The sequence below is a fragment of the Zea mays genome, chromosome 5 (assembly GCF_902167145.1).
Source record: "Zea mays cultivar B73 chromosome 5, Zm-B73-REFERENCE-NAM-5.0, whole genome shotgun sequence".
Taxonomy (NCBI): domain Eukaryota; kingdom Viridiplantae; phylum Streptophyta; class Magnoliopsida; order Poales; family Poaceae; genus Zea; species Zea mays.
The window spans coordinates 22,602,225-22,622,300 of record NC_050100.1 but is presented as its reverse complement, the minus strand read 5'-3'; positions in this window follow the sequence as shown (position 1 = coordinate 22,622,300).

Sequence of the window (20,076 nt, the reverse complement as noted above, 5' to 3'; positions counted from 1 at the left end):
CCCAAAACTATATATGCTTTAAAGATATCTTTCATCCTGCATAATAAAGTGGGTATACCCATATATACACAGGCCTTCCTAATCACCCACTATTGTCTAAAAATATATATATATATATATATATGAAACTCTGGATCTTGAACCTATTATAGACTAAAAGCCGAATCACAAACCAATCCTTATGTATCTCTTTTCTTACAAATCTCGAGGACGAGATTATTTTTAAGGGGGTAGGATTTGTAATACTCAAAATTGTATAAAGGGATTATATAGTGATTTCCTTATTATATGTGCCTCATTTGCATCATAAAAAGAGCATACATAACATTTAGAGATGAACTAAAACGAAGGATAAAAAATATGCATCATGTTGGAGTTATATGTTTGTGCATTAAATAAAATAATAAGGTAATAATAATAAGATGATAATTCTTAGAAGTGGAATTAAACCCTAAATTTAAAATTACGGTTTTTGAAAATGAGAAGAGGAGAAATGATATAAAAAATAATATAATTATATTTCCAAAGTTAGTATTCTAAATTCCACAACACGAATTGAGAATAAATTAGGCACAAGTTTGAATTCAAATTAGAAATTCAAATTGAATTTGGGAATAGAGGAAGGGGAATAGAGAATAAAAAGGAAAAGAATAAAAGGCTATTTGGGCCTCAGACCTCCATTTCGGCCCACCAAGGAATTGACCCCGCGCAGCCCAATCCCGTCGCTGCCACTGCGTCGTTGGGCCCACGCACCAGTCGCACTAAATCCACCCCGCGCGCACTGCCTGACTCGTGGGTCCGCGTCGCAGCTTCTCCCTCTCGCTCTCGCGCACTGACATCTGGGCCCGCGCGTCCAGGGTCTTCTTCCTTCCGCGGACTTCGGATGTGCGTTACCACCGCCGGGGAATCCGCGCATGGACCGCTGGCAAGCAACGGAATCCGCCATTCTCGCGTGGCCAGCGCTCCCGTCCGCCTCGCCACGGATTCCGCGATCCCCTGGGCTCCTAGGAATAATTAGCGTGCCCCGCGGTCTCTCCTCCCCACAGACCCAGCGCTCTCCTGCATTGTGATGCCCACGGCCAAACGCTCCTCGGCCACCTCTGTGCCGTGATCCGCCGTCGCTGCGCAAATCCATCGCCACAAGGACCTGCGCCGCTGCCCTGGATTCCCTTCCGTGCCGCACGACGCTTGCCTCCGTGCCCACACGCGTCTTGCAGCAGCTGCTCTTCTTCACCTCTCTACCGCCACGCAGTGTCCAATAGGAACAGTCGCCGTGCTCCTGTACAAAAAATCTGCCGCGCGCGCCATTGGCAGTGCGGGAGGAAAGCTTGTCGCCACCCGCCGTGGCGATCCGCCCTCGCCGACGATGAGTCCTCGGTAGCTGGTCCGGGCGCCTTCCACTGATCCTGGGAGAGTGTTGGTGGCCGTCCCGGACGAGTTGGTGCGCGGAGGCTCCGTGAATCGCTCGTCGGGAATGTATGCCTCTGCGTCATAGCCTCTGTGAGATTCTCCTCCCTCTTAATTTACCTTCGCCTCTAGATCGTGTTGCGCCCGTCGGATTTGAGTTTGGTGCCTTGGTGCACAGCCTTGCCTTCCTCCGGCGGGGTCACCGTCGTGGCCAACGCGGCGGCCGTCGCGACGTTGGGGAAATAGGGGGAAAGTTGTGTGGATCATTATATCCAAAGCAACGGTCATGATTCAATCAGGGACCTAAGGGTGCGATAACCGGCCTCGGCCGTTGATCTGCTCGTATGCGGCTGAGATTAGCTCATGTAGAAATGGATTTGGACCCTCGGATCTTGATCCAACGGCCTGTAGATGGCGCTGGTTCATTATGTGGAATAATCTGATCTGGGCGGTCCGTTTTCGATCGGACGGTTGACACTGCCCGATACCCCTTCGGCTGGGGACAATTTCACAAGAGCCCTTCGCTTTAGTTGTATTCAACCCGCCGTCCTGTGCGGGGGAAAACTGAGTCTTGGGAAAACTTGTGGATTAGCCCCTGAGCTCTCTGGATATTATGCGCGCAGCCCAAACAGAGATATAATCAGGAATTTATTTAAGAAATGAATTTTCAGGTATAAAAATAATTCCAGAACTTATATAATTCATAGAAAATTTATCTTAGCTTCTTTTTAATCCATTCCGGTGGCGTTAATTTTGTTTTAATATTATTTATCACCTAGTAACTCTGTTTAGACATTAAACATAGATTAAAATTGTTTACTTAATTTATCCCGTGCCAAGTACTCAATAACTCCAGAAATTCATAACTCGATAACCGTAACTTCGTTTTAATCCATTCTAGTTGCATTAGTCTCACAATAATATTTATTATCATCCGATAACTTTGTTTTGTCATGAAATATAGGTTAAAATGTTGCACTTAGTCTATTCTACACTTAACCACGTGGATCTTCGGAAAACCATAACTTCATAACCGTAACCCCGAATTTAGCAGTTCTCGATCCCACGATCTCGTAGCAGCGCGTAGATTATTATTACACGGTTTATTCTTATGTTTGGTGTGATGTTAATTTTGTCCATACCATGTTTGTTTGTATTGCTACGACTAGCAGCGAGGTTACGAGTCACCTGAAGATCATCCTGGTACCTGGAATCTCGAGTCCCAGGCAAGTTGTGCCCTTGATCACTTATGTTACCCAATAATATTCGTTATTATCACTATTCAATGCATAGGTTTAATTTTGATGGGACCCAATAGGTCTCCCTAGATTGTTTATCTCATTACCTTGTTTACCCCTGAATCACTTGGGTAGTTTGCTATTGCTTTACATGGATTTGGGATAATTATTTATCATATCTATGTTCCAGTTATTTTGTTATTCTATTTATGTTCATGTCAAGATCATTAATGTTAATTGGAACATAGAGCTTAACTTGAGAAACACGTGCCACCACAAGGGTTTATGGACGCCCTTGGCTGATTAATTAGGAAAGCTAGTGGATGACTACCTTACCCGAAAGGGGCAAGGGCAGTAGGGGAGTGGTCAGTGTAGGGAGGTCCTTGGTTGATTTTGCTGCGATGGCGGTCAGGCAAGAACCCTGCATTGGAGCTTCCTATAAACTGTAGCGGGTTTTCTGAAGCTAGTGGAACTTTGTAAAGGCCTCGTAGTGTTACCCTGCCTCGCCTCCTCGGTAGAGGTGTATGGGAAGTCTCGATCCCTTGGCAGACGGGTAACATGACTTGTGGGAAAAGGGTACAACCTCTGCAGAGTGTAAAACTGGTATACTAGCCGAGCTCACGGTCATGAGCAGCTCAGGACTCTCTGATGATTAAATTATGGAACTAAATTCAATTTGTCATATGTATTGCATCGCAGGTGATGTTGTTACTTCTGTTCTACTATTTAATTGGGTTGGTATTTACTTATACTTAGTAATTGCTAATAAAATTTTGACCAACTTTAAAAGCAATGCTCAGCTCTAATCATCCTCTTTGGTAAGCCTTACACTTCACGTGAGCTCCCACCTTTGGCGAGTTCATGCACATTATTCCCCACAACTTGTTGAGCGATGAACGTATGTGAGCTCACTCTTGCTGTCTCACACCCCCCCACAGGTCAAGAACAGGTACCACAGGATGAGGCGTATGGAGGATGCTGCGATGTATTCGTGAGAGGTCTAGGTCGTCGTCTCCCAGTCAACTTTGGGTTGCTGGACCGTTGTCTCTTTATAATGTAATTATTTATTTATTTTGTATAAAACTCCTGTTATGTAGTAAAAATGTGACATTCGATCCTGTGCCATGATTCATCATATGTGTGAGACTTGGTCCCAGCACACCTGGTGATTATGTTCGCGCCCGGGTCTTGGTGCCCCGAAACCCGGGTGTGACAGACTCCCAAGCGACCTCTAACCGTCAAGGAACACGAGATTCCAAGAGTAACAAATCCGCACAAGGTTAAGTTTGCAACGAGCTCAAGAACAAAGAGAATGGGAGAATCGAGATGAAATTGACAGCGTGTTCGATCGAGTTCACCTCACACCAAGGGTCCTTCAAATGATTGAAGGAGATGTGATTGCAGGTATGAAAGGTGAAATGAATGCGCTTGTTGGAAGTTTGGTCAGCCAAGATTTTGTGGGAGAGGCAGGAGTAAATGAGAGAGAGTGTGTGAGGGGGTATATAAAGGATCCCCCAAAAGTTGGCAGCCGTTGGGAGAAAAGGAGTAAAAACCGGTTGAACCGGTTTTCAGACCGGTTGAACCGGTTTCTACCAGGGGGATCTCGGTCCACTGACCTACTCAGCCGGAGACTCGACCGGTTTCAAAACCGGTTGAGTAAGGGAAAATTCCGGTTGAACCGGTTTTCAAAAAAGATCTGCAGCGACTTTTCTGATAGCTCTGACTGTCAGACAGGTCAGAGCAGAGATGGTAGAGGAACAGTCCCAAAACCGGTTGAACCGGTTTTAGGACCGGTTGAACCGGTTTTCAGGGCTGAAACCAAATTTTGAGTATTTTGAAGAGAACAAAAGTGGAGTCTTTGTGGGAAGTAAAATTTGTTTTTCTCAAGGGCATTCATGATCTGGAAAAATGTTCTCGAAGATGTTTTCAAAGGATTTTGAACTTGGGTCATTGCACAACTTACTTAACCGTCGTGGATCCCTCTTAATTGCACGGCGATTCCTATGACTCAAGAATTATAAATTTAGCACCGCCGTTGTTTCTAAGCACTTGGAGCACGCCATTTGATGTGGAATTTTAAATCCGCTGTGCTTTCTATTTTTATGCTCGTAAGATCTGTGCTTCTCCTGTCTGTAGAATTACTGTGTACATGCTAGGAGCAAACTTATTAGAGTCTCAGTTTGTTTTGTCATTTAATCACCAAAACCCTCAATTAGGGTTGATTGCACTTACAATCTCCCCCTTTTTGGTGATTGATGCCAAAACAAACTGGAGTAGAGATAAAAATTAAAAGTTACGAGTATTTGCGAGATAAAATCCTTTGTGTATGTGTAGCTCCCCCTAAATATGTGCATGAGTTTTGCGATATTAACATTGACTTGATATGTCAATTTGCAACAAATTTAGAGAGAGAGAACAATCAACACCATACACAAAACAATGAGGAATGAAACATAATTAGAGAGAGTGATGATAGAAAAAGTAAAATAGCTCATTATTGCATAGCATATGATATGAAAAATTACTACTGCTATTACAATAATGCTATCACATCACATCACATCATTAAAAAGTTCATGCATCATACGATAGACCAATAATTATTACAAACCGATTGTTCGTTACATAAATAGAAGGTACTGCCAGTCTAAGAAACCTTCTCCCCCTTTTTGGCAACAAAAACCAAAAAGAGAGAGAGCCGCCAATCCAAAGATCACCAGTTAGGAGGAGGCTGATGAGGAGCAAAGAAGTGGTGCGCCAGGTGAGAGGCAAAGTGTTCTTCCCCAGACTGATCCAGGGGAGGAGCACTGCCAGAAGGATCCTGGGGCGGAGGGTGAGAGGATGATTGACCCGGATCCCCGTGATAGGGAGGCGGGACAAACAGCTCACGATCATCAAAATAAGCTTCTTCTTCTTCGTCGTCTGCTGTCATAAATGGCACCCCGTAGGCCTGCTAGTGCCACTCATTGATCTCTGGGGGAGGAGGATGGAGAGGCACGTCAGGCGAGCGGGGGGCGAAGGGAATACCCATAGTGGAAGCTTGACGACGAAGGTTGTCGTCAGTCTCCCGCTGACGCCTTGCCACCTCATGGACATCAGCAGCAATGTTCCGGCACATAGAGAAAAATGCCGCAAACCCATGGACCAAGTGGGCACCCATCCCTCGGCCACGACCTCGACCACGACCACGACCACGTGGCGTGGGAGATCCGCGGCCAGGGGAGGGACGCGAGGCACCGGCAGCAGCAGCAGGACCAGTAGACGGACCCGCAGAGGTATGTGCACGGGAGCTGGAAGGGGCTTTCCTTAAGCGCCCTGTTGGATTGTTGGGATCAATCCAGAAAGGGGTATAGGATTGATGTCTTGTACCTTTATCAAATCGAAACTAGGTCACAACTTCAATCATCTTCATGATAAAAGGTGCATGAAGACATCCCTTCAATGGAAAGCAGACAGCATGAATGATTTCCTGCCAGATCATATCAAAGACATTTATACTCTCTGAGCTGCTGGGCTTCATGAATGAGAGCAAAACCTTGCTCTCTCCAAGAATATTCATCTGATTACCCCCTTTTGGAATGAGGGTCATCCTGCTGAGGGAGTTGATATATCTATAATACTTGTGCATGTTGGTGGACTCCCAATATTTCCCAGACTCAGAGAGATGAAGATCTCTGGCTTCATCTCTGGTAGGCTGGCGGAAATCATGGATCTTGATCTTATCACCAGAGATATCATTGTCGGTGAATCCAAGAATGTGAGCAAACCGACGGTAGCTCACCTTGTACCAACTGCCTTCAATGTAGAAGTTCAGATAAGGATAGTTGTATGGACTTTCCTCGTCAGCTGGCTTGATCCACAGAGTTGAGTAAAATTGGGCAATGACTTCATCATTCCAATCATATTGGAATGTCATGATACTCTTCATCTTTTTTCTTTCACAGGCCCTCAATGCCTGTGTCATCTCTAGGTCCCCAATGGCCTCACATCCTTCCCAGTTGATATAGCGTTGAAGCAGTATGGGTTGATGTTTCTTGGGGAGGATTACGGAATTATAAAAATCCACATGATGAAGCGTCCAAAAACGGTTCCCATCAATCCTGGCATCACGAATGCGCAGTGCAGGATTCTAGAAACGGAGATCCTGAAGGAGAGCAGAACCTCCACTGGCAGTGAAATCAGTTACTGGCTCATTGCCAGCACACCGAGCCTCCGCCCGGTGGAGGACCAACCTTCGAATAACAGGGGCGTGGATAGGGGGAAGATCAATTTCATCATCTTTCCCGCCTTCATCATCACTCGTAGCCTCCCACACCTGCGGATTTGTCGCGGGTCGGGATCGACCGGAAGGATTCCGGGTTGTCCGACCGCGAGCTCCTTGAGACCCGGAGGCCTCACCACCTTGCATGACGTTGCCGCTTCCTCGCCCACGCTTGGATCTAGAGCGTGGGGGAGTATCTCCATGAATTTCTTGGTCGTCAAAGGAGTCGGATTCAATCACAGACGGATTCCTCTGACGCACCATCCTAAAAAATAGAACCTATGATGAGCAAGGATCAAACACGTTTGAGTAGAAACGCATATGATATTGAGCAAGCACTTCAACCGTTCATATGAGCGGTTCAACTACAACGAATAATATCAAACCGCTAAACTCTAACAACGTTCGTGACAAATGAAGATAATCTAAGTGTTGCAAGCACTTAAACTAAAATGTACCCAATGAATGATACATTAGATAATCAAGAACGAGTAGGATCGAGTAAAAAGAAATGAAATAGGGCAATACCTCGATTTGGAGTTTGAATCAAGAAATCCCAACAAGATCGAGGGAGATGATGGAGAATGCCGGGACAAACAGATCTCCAACAAATCTTCCAAAGATGAGAGGGCACAAGTGGGTTTTTGGAGTGGAGAAGATGTGAAAGAGAGAGAGGAAAAAGAGTGGGCGGCGACGGCTGGAAAGTGAAACTGAGAAGAAGAGAAGAGAGAAGGGGGAGAGAAATAGGGGAGGAGTCGGCCGATCAAAAGACAGAAAACCGGTTCAACCAGTTATAAAACCGGTTCAACCGGTTTCTGGTCAGACTGCGCAGTAAAAGCGCGCAGAAAAAGGCATTGACTGCGTGAAATTTCTGGCAGACTGACAGCGCAGACTGCGAAACTGACGGCGTAGACTGCGACGCAGACTGACAGCACGGACGCGGATGTGGTCAAAACCGGTTCAACCGGTTTTTATACCGGTTCAATCGGTTTCCACCAGGGGAAAACCGGTTGAGTGACCTACTCAGCCGGTTTACTCAACCAGTTTCCAGATAATGCCCGGAATGGCTATAATAGCACTTATCAAATATGACATGAGTGATTTTAATGATAAAGATGGTATTTCTCATGACATATTGCACAAACAATCAATTTACATCCATCAAATTTGATCAAAATTTTAGGTATTAAGACACGTTTCGAGAATCCAAGATATTTAGCTCACTCCTAAGAAAGCAAAACCTAGTCTCATCGAGGGGTTTTGTGAAGATATCGGCTAGTTGATTTTCGGTGCTCACATGAAACAATTCGATATCTCCTTTGGCTTCGTGGTCTCTCAAGAAATGGTGTCTGATGTCAATATGTTTAGTTCTAGAGTGTTGTACCGGATTGTTTGCAAGTTTTATGGCACTTTCTTTGTCACACAAAAGTGGAATTTTGTTAAACTCACAACCAAAATCTCTAAGGGTTTGCTTCATCCATAACAACTGTGCACAACATGCCACAGCTGCTATGTACTCAGCTTCTGCAGTGGAAAGTGCAACACAATTTTGTTTCTTGAAACTCCATGACACTAAGGACCGCCCAAGGAATTGGCAAGTCCCAGTAGTGCTTTTTCGATCTACTTTGCAACCGGCATAATCTGAGTCAGAATAGCCAAGTAAATCGAAAAGGGAGCCTTTGGGATACCATAATCCTAGGTTTTGGGTGTGAACTAAGTATCTTAGAATTCTCTTAACGGCTACAAGATGGCAATCTTTAGGGTTTGCTTGAAAGCGTGCACACATGCAAACACTCAACATTATATCAGGTCTAGATGCACATAAGTAAAGCAGTGACCCTATCATTGATCTATATAATTTTTGATCTACAGGTTTACCTTCCTCATTTAGGTCGAGATGTCCATTTGATGACATTGGAGTCTTGGTGTGTTTTGCCTTTTCCATGCCAAACTTCTTGAGCATATCTTGAGTATATTTGGTTTGGCATAGAAAAGTACCTTCCTTGAGCTGTTTGACTTGAAATCCCAGGAAGTATTTAAGCTCGCCCATCATAGACATCTCAAACATGTTCATCATTACTTTGCTAAACTCTTCACAAAATTTTTCATTAGTACTACCAAATATAATGTCATCAACATATATTTGGCACACAAATAATTCATTGTCAACTTTGCGAGTAAATAATGTAGAGTCAGCTTTTCCTATTGTAAACCCATTCTTAATTAAAAAATCTTTAAGGCAGTCATACCAAGCTCTAGGGGCTTGTTTAAGCCCGTAGAGTGCCTTGTGAAGTAGATAAACATGGTTAGGCTTCTTTGGATCTTCAAAACCCGGTGGTTGCTCCACATATACCCTCTCTTGTAGTGGTCCATTTAGAAATGCGCTCTTGACATCCATTTGATATAGCTTGAAATCATGGTTAGTAGCATAGGCAATTAATATTCTAATTGACTCCAACCTTGCTACCGGCGCATATGTTTCACCAAAATCAAGTCCTTCCACTTGAGTGTAGCCTTGGGCAACCAACCGTGCTTTGTTTCTTGTAACCACGCCATGTTCATCTTGTTTGTTCCTAAAGACCCATTTAGTCCCAATCACATTTTGTTTGGGTCTTTGGACTAAGGACCAGACTTCATTCCGGGTGAAGTTGTTCAACTCCTCTTGCATGGCAATTATCCAATCCGGATCACCCAATGCTTCTTCAACCTTAAGTGGCTCAAGAGAGGAAACAAACGAGTAAAATTCACAAAAATTAGCTAAACGAGATCGAGTTGTTACCCCTCTCCTGATGCTACCCAGGATGTTGTCCACCAGATGATCCCTTTGAATTGTATGATGGACTCTAGGATGAGGCACTGATGGTTGTCTTTGTATTTGCTCCTCCTCATCATTCACTTGATCAAGAGGCACTTCACCATCAACACTTTCGTGTTCATCTTCTACCATAGTTGGCATCCTTTGATGATTTTCTTCATGACTTGGATGACTTGAGGTTGATGGGTTTGCTTGGGTGGAGAATTTTTCACCCACCACCTTTGCACCCACATCAACAACCTCATTGGTCATCCAGAAAGTTCCTTCCTCATCATCCTTTTCTTGAGGTCTCACTTCACCTATTGCAAGTTTCTTTATAGCCTCACAAGGTAGTTCTTCATTTCCTGCAGTGTCATTAGAAACATGCCCTTGCGAGCCATTAAACTCATCAAATGTCACGTCTATCGCTATTTCAACAAGACCGGTGGTATTGTTGAAAACACGATATCCATGCGCATTTGATGCATAACCAAGCAAGAAGCCCTCGTCCACTCTAGGAGCAAACTTTGAGCTCTTGACTTTCTTATTAAGAATAAAACACTTACAACCAAATACTCTAAAATAATCAACTTTAGGTTTGTTACCAGTGAGAAGCTCATAAGCAGTCTTTTTGTAGATCTTGTGAAGATAGAGACGGTTGATTGCATGACAGGCGGTGTTGACCGCCTCTGCCCAAAAGTTGTCAGGTGTCTTGTACTCATCCAACATGGTTCTAGCTGCTTCAATTAAAGTTCGGTTCTTTCTTTCCACAACACCATTTTGTTGTGGAGTGTAAGGAACCGAGAACTCATGTTTGATTCCTTCTTCGCTTAAGAATTCTTCGACACCTGTGTTCTTGAATTCCGTCCCATTATCACTTCTCACTTTCTTGATTTTGAGCTCAAACTCATTTTGAGCTCTTCTCATGAATTTCTTCAATATTTCTTGAGTTTCACCTTTATCACTCAAAAAGAAAACCCAGGTGAATCGAGAAAAATCATCAACAATGACTAAACCATACTTACTACCACCAATGCTAATGTAAGCCACAGGTCCGAAGAGGTCCATGTGAAGAAGCTCCAATGGCCTCTTTGTTGTGACCACATTCTTTGACTGATGCGGGACTCCATGTTGCTTTCCTGCTTGGCATGCGCCACAAATCCTATCTTTCTCAAATACAACATTTGTTAGTCCAATGATGTGATTATCCTTTTGAAGTTTGGCCAAATTCCTCATACCGACATGGGCTAGCCGGCGATGCCATAGCCAACCCTTGTCGGACTTTGCCACTAAACAAGTCTCAGGCGTTACTTTACTTGTTGTGAAATCAACAAGATAAAGTTTGCCCTTCAAGCGACCCGTAAAGGCAACTGAGGAGTCCTCCCTTCTAAGGATCTTCACATCCACATCAGAGAATAAACAATTATAACCCATTCCACAAAGTTGTGAAACGGACAACAAATTATAGCTTAAAGAATCTACCAATAAAACATTTGAAAGTGATTGTTGGTCAGAGATAGGAATTTTACCAATACCAATCACCTTACTCTTGCCACTATCTCCAAACATAATTTCTTGTGCTTCTTGAGTTAGTTGCAATGAATGAAACATGTCTTCCTCCCCGGTCATGTGATTTGTACATCCACTGTCAAGCACCCAACTTGACCCACCAGAGGAGTAGACCTGCAAAACAAGTTTAGGCTATGCTTTTAGGTACCCAAATTGAATTGGGTCCTACAGTGTTAGTTATAGCCTTGGGTACCCACACACTTTTTTTCATGACTTTTCTTTTAGTGTAGGCACCCACATATTTGACAACCAATTTTCCTAAATCCCAAGTCAACATATAATCACAAAGATAAGAGTGAGAAATGGGAGCTTTAGATTGTTGTCCCCTTGAGGATCCCACTTCCTTCATCTTACTCTTTGTGGAACTCAAGTTTACCTTTACTTGAGGTGACTTGTCATTTGAGGAGTGAATCCTCCCCAAGGCATCATATAGGGTGGTTCCCTCTATGAACTTGGGGGATCTCCACCCCTTATGCACTGTGCTAGGGTTTTCCTTGGATGAGTTGAACCCAAGCCCCCTTCTTCCATTGTTGGGCTTTAGGGACTTGTACTTGGGTTCAACTTTCTTTAACCCATCATTGCTAGAGCATCTTTTCAAAATTCCTTTGACCTTCACCTGTGGGCTATTCTTCCTTGCATGGTTAGTTAGACAACAAGAAGCATGATATTTGGCACAATGTTTGCAAAAATTATCATTTAAGGAGCTAGACTTAGATTCAATCACTAAAGATGAGGCATTGATGTTCTTGCAATTTTCAAGTTGCACTTGAAGTTCTTGATTTTGAACATTCAAGCTTAACATGCTTGCTTCAAGTGCATTCTTTTCATTTGCAAGATTAGCTATAGAGGTTTTCATATTAATTACTTCTTTATCTTTATTCTCTATAGTTATCTTGACTAAAGATACTTCCTTAGTCAAGACATCTAGCATTTCATCTTTATTGTGAATCAATTCTTGAAGCTCTAGGTTTCTTTCCTTTTCAAGGATAAGCAAGTCTTCTTGAGCATCAAGAGTTGCTTTTCTTTTATCTAGCTTCTCCATTAATTTGGTGATAACATTGTATCCATTCAAGCCAAATTCTTTAATCATTTTATTTTTCATGGCAATTTGTTCGTCATCATCATCATTTGGAAAATCATTACTAAATAAGGTTACCTTATCTCCCTTTGCCATGAGGCAAGTTGGAGTGTAGGAGTCGTCTTGTAGGTTGGTGAAGAGTTGCGAGCTTGATGTAGATTGGATGGCCACGTTTGCCACCACTTCCTCTTCCTCAGAGCTAGAACTCTCTTCATCGGAGTTCCATTCTTCACCAATATGGGCTTGACCATATTTCTTCTTCTTGAAGTATCCCTTGGTCTTGCCTCCATTTTTAAACTTGTCCTTCTTGTATTCCTTCTTGGCTTCTTGTTCCTTCTTGTTAGGACAATCTGCTATGAAATGACTGGTTTGGCCACATTCATAGCATGCCCTCTTCTTTCCTTTCCTTTGGAACTTGTCATTCTTCCTTACAAATTTCTTGAATGTTTTGATGAACATAGCTGTGTCTTCATCACTTGAGCTATCTTCATCACTTGAGGTCTCGACCACTTTCTTTGCTTTGTGGTCTTTGTTCTTCTTGGGGTTGTCTTGTTCATTGGAGATCAAGGCATGAGAGTCTCTTGTCTTGATAGGAGCTTCTTCGGACTCGTGTTGTTGAATTTTTGCAAATAATTGATGAGGCGTCATATCCTCATAGTCATCACGATCCCTTATCATCCTTGCAAGACTCTTATCCTTTTCTTTATATGCTCTCATGAATAATCTAGTGACCTTGGAGTCACTCCAATCTTCACTCCCAAGTACTCTTATTTCGTTGACTAACACCATCAACCGATCAAAGAGTGATTGAAGCGACTCACCCTTTGTCCAATCATATCTTGCAAGCTCACTTTCCAAAGCTTCAACTCTATGTCTCTTAACTTTGGGATCTCCTTCATGTGACATTTTAAGAATATTCCAAATGTCATGGGTGTCTTCTCTTCCTTGAACTTTCCGGTATTCTTCCGGACAAAGACTTCATTTAATTATGCTCACTGCTTGAGCATTGCGATGAACCTCTTGCATCATTTCCGGAGTCATCTCTTCTCCTTGGGCGGGCTTATACATACCTACATTAACAATCTCCCAAAGACTAGGATGCACACCGATTAAATGCGACTTCATCTTGTCGGCCCACTCGTCATAGTTCAACTTGAAAGGGAATTAGGCTCACACCTATTTCCTAATTGATTTTGGTGGTTGAATTGCCCAACACAAATAATTGGACTAACTAGTTTGCTCTAGTGTATAAGTTATTGAAAGTTCCCTATGCCCGGAAACAGGATCTGGATGTCGCCTAGAGGGGGGGTGAATAGGCGAATAATAATTAATCACTTTATAACTGGAAATTCTTACTCTACTCGAAGACTGGATCGCAGTGGAATGAAAGATCCTTCGAGTAGGTTGCAACAGAATTGAAGTTCCTGTCTTAAAATACCCTGCACTTCAAAGACAGCTTATACCACATATAAATATTGAAGTGCAAGTATAAACAACAAATAAGACAGAGAAACCGCACACAACACAGAGCAGAGCACACAGACACAGGGATTTATCCCGAGGTTCGGCCAAGCCTGAAATGCTTGCCTAGTCCTCGTTGGAGTTAGCCACACCTGGGCTTGGAGTCTATTTCAACTCCTTCCTCCGTTTGCTCAGATCTGTCAGTATGACAGATAGAGCCTTCCACTATGTTGAGTTGGGTTACAACAAAATCGCGGCTGCTTACAATCTTCTTGACAGCACTCCGGCAAAGTAACAATGCGCTCAAGACTTTGCTCTAGCTCTTTGCAGCACCTCTCCACTCTCTAAAGGCTTATAACTTTGCCTTCACACAAACTAGAGAGATTTACACAAGAGGGAGAGAGAGAATTGATCCGAGTGATGTATACAATTGTTGGCTGCACTTGTGTTGTTGTTTGAGGCGCCTAGGGGTCCCTTTTATAGCCCCAAATGGCCTAGGAGCCGTTAGAGCTTCATTTGGAAGCTCCCAGCCTTCCCTGGTTGCGGGTGCACCGGACTGTCCGGTGGCGCACCGGACAGTGAACAGTAATGGATCTGATTGACAGTTTCCTTCTCTGGAACAGCTAGCCGTTGGTGCACCGGACAGGTTACTATTCACTGTCCTGTGCACCGGACATGTCACTATTCACTGTCCTGTGCACCAGACACAGCTACTATTCATTGTCCTGTGCACCGGACGCTACGACTATTCACTGTCCTGTGCACCAGACACAGTTACTATTCACTGTCCTGTGCACCGGACAGAGTTACTATTCACTGTCCTGTGCATCGGACAACTACTATTCACTGTCCTGTGCACCAGCCAACAGCACACTAAGTGCTTTTTCCTCCGTTCTTTCTCCATTTGACTTCAACTTTTGGGAGGATTTTCCTGAGACTTAAACAAACACATTTAGAGTATAATCCAATTGATTTAGTCCTAGAAACTTACATCTTTCTTGTTCTTCTCCTAGCTTTTCTGTTTCTCCTCCAGCAGAGCTCAGAATGGTACTTTCTCTACAGAAAGAGTTAGAGAGCAAACCAAAGCACCAAACTTGTAGTAAGAGGTGTATGCAAAATGGTTGAACACTCAAACCTTACATACTTAACCTTTTTCATCGTTTTACCCAATTTGGCTTGTTTGAGGTCGATGTTGGACTCTAAACCATCAAGTCAACTTGACTTGATCTAGATTGACATATCTGAGCCCCAACCCCCGTTCACTTCTCGAGCTTGATCTTGAGCCTTATGACTTACACCACATAATTGTAGATGTTACCTCATTGGTTGTAAGTCATGTTCTTATGTAGTGATCCTTGATGCACCATAACTCTTCTTAACTCGATCAACCTTGACTTTGCAAGTCTTCTTCTTCACCCCTGGCTTTGGGTTCCTGGTCTCCTTGACCTTCTCCCGTGCACTCGGTACCTCGAACCTCTTCTTGCCTCCATCCTTGGCTTGATCGATTGTCTCTGAGTTACGCACACCGAGTCTCACTTAAGCAATGTCCATCTTACTCGTGATGTCCATTATCTATAGATAATCCAGTCTTTGGACCATCACACTTGTTCACTTGTGTTGAACCCTGTTAGCTTTGCATTAAGCACCTGTTCAACACTTAGCACACTTGTTAGTCCTTTAATTGGGTTGTCATCCAAACCACCAAAACCCAGAAGAGAGCTTTCAGTTATACAAGTGCCAAAGGTTCACACTTAGCAAATAAAAAGACCAAGTATTAGGTTCAACAAAAGAGCAAAGGGAAAACCGAAGGCACCTCTGGTCTAGTGCACCGGACTGTCCGGTGTGGCACCGGACAGTGTCCAGTGCACCAGAGGACTCCCACTCAAACTCGTCACCTTCGGGAAAATCCAGAGGCGCTCCGCTATAATTCACCGGACTGTCCGGTGTACACCGGACAGTGTCCGGTGCTCCAAGGAACTGCGCCTCAGGAACTCGCCAGCTTCGGGAATTCACAACGGCTAGTCCGCTATAATTCACCGGACATGTCCGGTGTGCCATCGAAGCAACGGATACTTCGGCGCCAACGGCTACCTGCAGCGCATTGAATGCACGCCAGCGCGCGCAGAAGTCAGGCACGCCCATGCTGGCGCACCGGACACTCTACAGTACATGTCCGGAGCGCCACCGGACATCCAGGCGGGCCCAAAAGACAGAGCTCCAACGGTCGAATCCCAACGGCTTTGGTGACATGGCTGGCGCACCGGACATGTCCGGTGTGCACCGGACTGTCTGGTGCACCATACGACAGTCAGCCCCACCAAACGGCTAGTTTGGTGGCTGGGGCTATAAATACCCCAACCACCCACCATTCATTGCATCCAAGTTTTCACACTTCCAACCACTTACAAGAGCTAGGCATTCAATTCTAGACACACTCAAGAGATCAAATCCTCTCCCAAATTCCACACAAAGCTTTAGTGACTAGTGAGAGAGATTTGCTTGTGTTCTTTCGAGCTCTTGCACTTGGATTGCTTTCTTCTTTCTTGATTCTTTCTTGCGATCAAACTCACTTGTAATTGAGGCAAGAGACACCAATCTTGTGGTGATCCTTGTAGGAACTTTGTGTTCCAAGTGATTGAGAAGAGAAAGCTCACTCGGTCCGAGGGACCGTTTGAGAGAGGGAAAGGGTTGAAAGAGACCCGGTCTTTGTGACCACCTCAACGGGGAGTAGGTTTGCGAGAACCGAACCTCGGTAAAACAAATCCGCGTGTCACACCTCTTATTTGCTTGCGATTTGTTTTGCACCCTCTCTCGCGGACTCAATTATATTTCTAACGCTAACTTGGCTTGTAGTTGTGATTATTTTTGAGAATTTCAGTTTCACCCTATTCACCCCCCCTCTAGGCGACTATCAATTGGTATCAGAGCCTGGTGCTTCATTAGAGCCTAACCGCTCGAAGTGATGTCGGGAGATCACGCCAAGAAGGAGATGGAGACCGGCGAAAAACCCTCTACAAGCAACGAGAAAGCTCTATCGGGAGAGTCCCACAACAAGGAGAAGCGGAAGGAGAAGAAGAAGGAAAAGAAGACTTCTTCCCACAAGTCGCATCGGAGTGGCGACAAAATTAAGAAGATGAGGAAGGTGGTCTACTACGAGACCGACACCTCATCACCTTCTACCTCCGGCTCCGACGCGCCCTCCATAACTTCGAAGCGCCATGAGCGTAAGAAGTTTAGTAAGATCCCCTTACATTATCCTCGTACCTCTAGACATACTCCATTACTTTTCGTTCCATTAGGCAAACCGCCAACCTTTGACGGTGAAGATTATGCTAGGTGGAGTGATTTAATGAAATTTCATCTAACCTCACTCCACAAAAGTATATGGAATATTGTTGAGTTTGGTATACAGGTACCATCCGTAGGGGATGAAGACTATGACTCGGACGAGGTGGCCCAAATCCATCACTTTAACTCCCAAGCCACTACTATACTCCTCGCCTCTCTAAGTTGAGAGGAGTATAATAAGGTGCAAGGGTTAAAAAGTGCGAAGGAAATTTGGGACGTACTCAAGACCGCGCACGAGGGAGACGAGGTGACAAAGATCACCAAGCGGGAAACGATCGAGGGGGAGCTCGGTCGCTTCATGCTTCACCAAGGGGAGGATCCACAAGCTATGTACAACCGCTTGAAGACCTTGGTGAACCAAGTGCGCAACCTCGGGAGCGAAAAATGGGATGACCATGAGATGGTCAAGGTTATTCTTAGATCCCTCGTATTTCTTAACCCTACACAAGTTCAATTAATTTGAGGTGATCCTAGATATAAGCTAATGTCTCCCGAGGAAGTCATAGGAAAATTTGTGAGCTTTGAGCTAATGATTAAAGGCTCAAAGAAAATCATCGAGCAAGGCACCTCCTCCACACCCGAAGCACAACCGGTCGCATTCAAGGCGACGGAGGAGAAGGAGGAGTCTACATCAAGTAGACAACCAATCGACACCTCCAAGCTCGACAATGAGGAAATGGCGCTTGTCATCAAGAGCTTCCGCCAAATCCTCAAACAAAGGAGGGGGAAGGACTACAAACCCCGCTCCAAGAAAGTGTGTTACAAATGTGGTAAGCCCGGTCATTTTATTGCAAAATGTCCTATATCTAGTGACAGTGACAGGGGCGACGACAAGAAGGGGAGAAGAAAGGAGAAGAAGAAATACTACAAGAAGAGGGGCGGCGATGCCCATGTTTGTCGGGAGTGGGACTCCGACGAAAGCTCTAGCGACTCCTCCGACGATGAGGACGCTGCCAACATCGCCATCACCAAGGGACTTCTCTTCCCCAACGTCGGCCACAAGTGTCTCATGGCAAAGGACGGCAAAAAGAAGAAGGTTAAATCTAAATCCTCCACTAGATATGAGTCTTCTAGTGATGAAAATGCTAGTGATGAGGAAGATAACTTACACACTCTTTTTGCCAACCTCAACATGCAACAAAAAGAAAAACTTAATGAATTGATTAGTGCTATTCATGAGAAGGATGATCTCTTGGACACCCAAGAGGACTTCCTTATTAAAGAAAATAAGAAGCATGTTAAGGTCAAAAATGCTTACGCTCTAGAAGTAGAAAAATGTGAAAAACTTTCTAGTGAGCTAAGTTCTTGCCATGAAACTATTGACAACCTTAGAAATGAAAATGCTAATTTGTTAGCTAAGGTTGATTCTCATGTTTGTAATGTTTCAATTCCCAATCTTAGAAATGATAATGATGATTTACTTGCTAAAATTGAAGAATTGAACATTACCATTGCTAGCCTTAAAGTTGAAAATGAGAAATTGCTTACTAAGGCTAAAGATTTTGATGTTTGCAATGTTACTATTTCTAACCTTAGAAGTGAAAATGACATATTACATGCTAAGATTATAGAATTAAAATCTTGCAAACCCTCTACATCTATCGTTGAGCATGTATCTATTTGTACTAGATGTAGAGATGTTGATATTAATGCTATTCATGATCACATGTCTTTAATTAAACAACAAAATGATCATATAGCAAAATTAGATGCTAAAATTGCCGAGCATAACTTAGAGAATGAAAATTTTAAATTTGCTCGTAGCATGCTTTATAATGGGAGACGCCCTGGCATCAAGGATGGCATTGGCTTCCAAAGGGGAGACAATGTCAAACTTAATGCCCCTCCTAAAAGATTGTCTAATTTTGTAAAGGGCAAGTCTCCCATGCCTCAGGATAACGAGGGTTACATTTTGTACCCTGCCGGTTATCCCGAGAGCAAAATTAGGAGGATTCACTCTAGGAAGTCTCACTCTGGCCCTAACCATGCTTTCATGTATAAGGGTGAGACATCTAGTTCTAGGCAACCAACCCGTGCTAAGTTGCCTAAGAAGAGAATTCCTAATGCATCAAATGATCATGACATTTCATTCAAAACTTTTGATGCATCATATGTTTTAACTAACAAATCCGGCAAGGTAGTTGCCAAGTTTGTTGGGGGCAAGCACAAGGGGTCAAAGACTTGTGTTTGGGTACCCAAAGTTCTTGTTTCTAATGCCAAAGGACCCAAAACCGTTTGGGTACCTAAAGTCAAGAACTAAACTTGTTTTGTAGGTGTATGCATCCGGGGGCTCAAGTTGGATACTCGACAGCGGGTGCACAAACCACATGACAGGGGAGAAAAGGATGTTCTCCTCATATGAGAAAAACCAAGATCCCCAACGAGCTATCACATTCGGGGATGAAAATCAAGGTTTGGTCAAAGGATTGGGTAAAAGTGCTATATCTCCTGACCATTCTATTTCCAATGTTTTTCTTGTAGATTCATTAGATTACAATTTGCTTTCTGTATCTCAATTATGCAAAATGGGCTACAACTGTCTATTCACTGATATAGGTGTCACTGTCTTTAGGAGAAGTGATGATTCAATAGCATTTAAGGGAGTGTTGGAGGGTCAGCTATACTTGGTAGATTTTGATAGAGCTGAACTCGACACCTGCTTAATTGCTAAGACTAACATGGGTTGGCTCTGGCACCGCCGACTAGCCCATGTTGGGATGAAGAATCTTCATAAGCTTCTAAAGGGAGAGCACATTTTAGAACTAACCAATGTTCATTTTGAGAAAGATAGGGTTTGTAGCGCATGCCAAGCAGGAAAGCAAGTTGGTGCCCATCATCCACACAAGAACATCATGACGACCGACAGGCCGCTTGAGCTACTCCACATGGATCTATTCGGCCCGATTGCTTACATAAGCAT